The 5,309-nt window shown below is 40.3% G+C and overlaps 1 non-coding gene across 1 annotated transcript; it reads left to right on the forward strand.

The window, feature by feature from the left end:
* The first annotated feature begins 2,699 nt into the window (after positions 1-2,699).
* On the forward strand, positions 2,700-2,773 carry TRNAI-AAU. The gene has a single exon. It is a non-coding gene; the product is annotated as a tRNA-Ile (tRNA).
* The last annotated feature ends 2,536 nt before the right edge of the window (positions 2,774-5,309 follow it).

The following is a 5,309-nucleotide window of genomic DNA, read 5'->3' on the forward strand; positions in this document are numbered from 1 at the left end:
TCATGGGGAGAGGAAGGGAAAGGAGCTTGTAAGGTAGGATATCAATCTAAACTCCTCTTCCTCTTCTTCATATATAGGATTGGACTGCAAAGTGAGCTTATGGCTGATCCCAGGAATGAAGGCTCTTATGACCTTGTGTCTCTGAAGTTTAAGTGCAATCTACAATTTCATTTTTTTTTCATGTTTGGAATCCACAGGACAATTCCAAGCAAATGGAGTTAAGACTGAGGAGGCCGAATGCTGATCTGAATGAGACTGAAGTACAGTTGTTGATTTTGTTGATATGAAGATGTTTCAAGTTCTGCCTAGTGTTTTTGGAATGGCACCCTGGGTGCCGATTACTACTGGGACAACCTCAGCTGATTTGTGCCATAGTCACTGAATCTTGATTTTCAAATCGTGGTATTTAGTAACCTTCTCATGTTCTTTTTCAATGACCCTGCTGTCATTGTTGCTACAGTGACGCTAGTCACTTTCTTGTCCTTGTCCTTGATGTCCAGTGTATTATATGCCAACACTTTTTTTCTGTTTGGATTCAAAAGTCCCACAAGATCTTGATCTTTTCATATTCTGCCACTTTCTCTGAACAATGTTCCCACCAGTTTTTAGCCGTCCTAATGTTGTAATTCTTGCATAAATTCCAGTGGATCATCCTGGCCACTGGGTTGTGCCTTTATTTGTGTTGTTGTTATTGTTGTTAAATTTGTTTGATATCACAGCTGCAGGTTCTTTAGCTTTTTTGTTTGATATCACAGCTGCAGGTTCTTTGGCCTTTCATTACTGCGACCACTGCTACTGCTATTGTAACCTCTGCTTGTGGATTCTGTGGGGCAGAACTTGGAAGGAGTTTGCAACAACTAAATTTAAAAAATGATTTACTTTTCCTTAACATATGACACTAATCAAGTATAAACTCATGTATATAGATATACACATTTGAAAAATTAGTTATAGCCAGAGTGCAACAGTAGTCCTATTATTAATATTTACTGCTGCACCCCTTTTCTTATGTGAGACTAATCAAGCATTAACATTTAACATAAACATTCAAGGTCCTGTTTAAGTTTCATTCCAAGTCCTTCTAATTGCAGTCTGATAATGCCAAGTCTATTTCTTCCTGCTGGTGGTTGGCTCATGAAGACTCCAGAGGCTTGGTGAACTGGATTTGAGATGATGAAGGTCCCCAAAAGAACTCTCACCTTTTACATATGCAAAACCCCTTAAACAAGGTGTTAAGAGCTTATACAAAATCAATCACGGTCCCAGCCTAGTAGCCTTGCTTCCTCCAACTTCATGAGTTTTTGCAGCCTCCTGTTACTTTCAGTCTTCACCTCTTTTTGGGTCATCCCATTCTGTACATAGGGGTTACACTATTATTATTAGTTCAGATGTACCTAGCATGTAGTACTGCTTTAAGTCATTTTTAATCTCTTCCTTCTTCCAGGGAGCTCATTGTTCTTCTTTTCTTTTATTCCTACAAAAAAACTGTGAAGTAGTCTGTAGATCCATTAAATATTATAATATTTTTAAAATCTTAATTTTTAAATTTTATGTGTTTTTAAGAGGGTGGTAGACTATAGTGGTAGAACAAATTCCGCTTAACAGCAATTTTTACACACAAACACCGACACACATTACTTTAGAGACCAGTCAGGGTTAAGCTATTATGAGTCAAAGTTTACTGCTTTGGATGCATCTAACCAAGTGAGATTAGAGTTACAAAAGTTTATACCCTGGGAAATTGTGTTGGCTTGTGAGGTAGATTGAGTGACTGGTCTAAGGATTTGTACGAAAATCTTGGGGCTTATGTAACCTCAGCTTGTGAGTTCTGTGGGGCAGTACTTGGAAGGAGTTGCAAAGAAACTAAATTTAAAACAAAATGGTTTACTTTCTTAACAACATTTTAACATTTAACACATTACAGTCCTGTTAAGTTACACTTTCAAGTCCTTATATTTACAGTCTACTGATATTGCCAAATCCAATTCTTCTTAGCAAGTGGGTTGGCTCCTGAAGACTCCAAGGGCTTGATGAACAGGATTCAACATAATGAAGGTTTCCAGGAGAACTCTCACCCATTACAACCACAAAAGAAACCCTGAAACAATAAACTCCAACATTTACAACACAGCAAAAATAAACAACTCCCTTCCCACTAGTTCCCAACAACATTGCAGTTACCTTAACAAGGTGTTAAGGGCTTATAAATCAAGGTCCAAACTACATGAGCCCTGCAGCCTCCTCCTGCTTTGAGTCTCCACCCCTTTCTGGGTCAACCCATTCTGAGCATGGGGGTTACATTTACTCATAGGAACATTTATGTAGGGTTGTAGCCTTTTTCTCCTGCTTGCTAAAATCAGTTAATTAGTGTGCTGCAAAATTTCAAGTGGAAATCTGCTTTCATATTTTGTAGCAGCTCAAGAAAGCTGCAGGAGATGGGGTTAGATAAACAAGATCGCTGAATATACACGAGTTAATTTATATGGAATATGTTGCTAAACTGCTATACTTGATTCCTGCTGTTTATTACCGCCACCTCATGATGATTAAAGAACAGGAAGTACTTTGATCTAAAGAAATGGAGTGTATCGCAAACACATAAGTCACTTTCAACTTTACGCCAAAATTTTAACCTGAAAAACAAATTGATGTTGCAACAATTGCAGAAATAAAAAAATAGCAAGCAGAAACAAACAACTGGCCGGTTAGCTCAGTTGGTTAGAGCGTGGTGCTAATAACGCCAAGGTCGCGGGTTCGATCCCCGTACGGGCCACACTAGATTCTTTTGTTTTTAAACTTCATAAAGTTTTGGCTGTAACGTGTGTTTCATCTGTTGTAAAAACGGTACCCCGAAAAACGTTTCCGAGCTTTAATAAAGACAACTGTACATTGAAAAGGTAATTTTGTTCATTCTATTACGGGAAAAAACCCTATAATTCGGTCGGTTTACAATCTTTGCCTTAATTAAAGAGGCAACATTATATTTTTTTAAAAAAAGGGGGGGGGGGAAACAGGAGCCTGCAGGAATTTCTTTACCGTGTTACGCTTATTGCTCTGAATTTCAGACTACATTCTGAAATAACCAAGCCCATCAACTTGTAATACTCGGATTTCAATCTAAATTGGGATAGAATGAGATTTTTGGCGATGTTTTAAAAAAGTGATTCCTCTTGATTGCGCACGAACCAAGACGTATCGCTTTCATAACCAGTTTCTGCTTTTATTTATTTATATAACCGAAACGCGGATCGCCGGGTGAAAAAATAGTTACTCCGATGTGAGTCACGCACGCGCTTTTGGAAGAAAATTGAACCCACTCGGCTTCCATCACACAGGTGATCGTTTCTCTCTTTTCCCAGCCCCTTCCCCTGGCGATTAGCGCCGCAGAGGCAGAGGAGCATTTCAATTGGTCCGTCCTTAAACCTGCCTTAGCATCTAGGGAGGGGCGTGTGTTTGCATCCAGCGAGAGTCTTTGCTTTATGAGAATGCAACGCGTAATAAAACTACCTAAATTGGCCTCAACACCCGATGACCCCTTAGCCTAGCAAGTTGTGGGTCCCACCCACTCTATAGGGATACCACAAACATCTGTTGTTATGCTTTTGGAGTGTAACCGTTTTGTTGCCTCTTGCTCTGAGGAACACTAGCTGTAATTTGCAACGAGCTCTGTTTGAAATCCACTCCTCAGTCAACGCCCAAGGCAGGTTCAAACAGGACTTTACATCCAGTCCTGAGGCATTCTCCGACTTTTTAAATTTTCTAACATCCAACCTGAGAAAGAGTTCTGTCAAGTGTTACTGGGTTGGTTCCAATAACAGATACTACACAGACTGCATTGTTTATTTTGAATCAACAAAGACCCCAGAAAAGGAGTCACATGTTTTAGGTTACCGTATAATAAATTGCAAAATCCAAGTTGGGAAGGGTGCACTTCCGGTAGGGGACCTCAGTGGACTCGCATACCAGCGTCCACCCTCCAAAGCAGCCATTTTTTGAACTGGTCTCTGTAGTCTGGAGATCAGTGGCCATCCCAGGAGTTCTCCACATATCCCCACAGTCGGCAGCCTTAGTTGCGGTCCACACCCGAACTCCATTTCCCGTTCTCCCTTCCCATGCGATAGGTATCGTCCTATAAATTATCCTAATTGCCTTTAATTAAGTTGGATTATTAATTTGAGCCCTTCGGGGGTTGGGCGGTATATCAAGTAGAAAAAACAAACAAATAAAATTTGTTTTATTAAAATAAATAAAATCCTCTGAAGATGCCAGCCACAGATGCAGGCGAAAAGTCAGGAGAGAATGCTGCTAGAACACGGCCATACAGCCCGGAAACCACACAGCACCCAAATAAAATTATTTCTTACGGTAATTAAATGTACCAGTTGTAACTGTACAATGGGTATCGGATGCAACAGTGGCTATAATTTTTGTGCATGTAACCCCCATGCCCTGAATGGATTGGCCCAGAATGGGTTGACCCAGTAAGGGGGTGGAGACTCAGGCAACAGAGGAAGTGAAGAGCTCTTTGGAAAGGAAGGAACAAGGCTACCAGACTCGGACCTTGATTTCTATAAGCCCTTAACACCTTGTTAAGGGAATTGCAATATTGTTGGAAACTACTGGGAAGGTAGTTGTTGTTTGCTATGTTGTAAATGTTGGGTTTATTGTTTCAGGGTTTCTTTTGTGGTTGTAATGGTGAGAGTTCTCTTGGAGACCTTCATCATGTTGCAACCTGTTCATCAAAGCCTTGGAGTCTTCAGGGCCAACCAACTTGCAAAGAAAAAATTTGGACTTAGCTTGTATCAGTAGACTGTAAATAGAAGGACTTGAAATGCAACCTGAACAGGACCTTGAATTGTAACGTTAAATGTTGATGTTTTAAAAGTGTTAATTGTAAAGAAAAGTAAACCATTTTGTTGTTTAAAAATTGTTGTTGCAACTCATTCCAAGTACTGCCCCACAGAACCCACAAGCTGAGGTTACATGCACATGTTTAAACTGAATTGTAGTCATTTCAATCTGAAGGATATTAGATATGTTAGATTAGTTAGGGAGGCCCGATTCAGAAATAAAGTCAGGGAGGCCCGATTCAGAAATAAAGGTAGGAATCGTGTTGGAATAAAGCCTGTAACTCTTTAAAATGCCACCGGGACTCCGTTTCAATTTTGCTGCAATAACCCGATAGAGTTATTCCAGCGCCAGTGGTAGAGGACTTTCAGAGAACGATAGACCAGCGCTTCCGGCGGCCTGTCGTTTTTTAAACCGGAAGTTCGCTCCTTCGCTTTTCCCTGTCTCTATGGTTAACCGCC

This window comes from Sphaerodactylus townsendi, linkage group LG02 (genome assembly GCF_021028975.2).
Source record: "Sphaerodactylus townsendi isolate TG3544 linkage group LG02, MPM_Stown_v2.3, whole genome shotgun sequence".
NCBI lineage: Eukaryota > Metazoa > Chordata > Lepidosauria > Squamata > Sphaerodactylidae > Sphaerodactylus > Sphaerodactylus townsendi.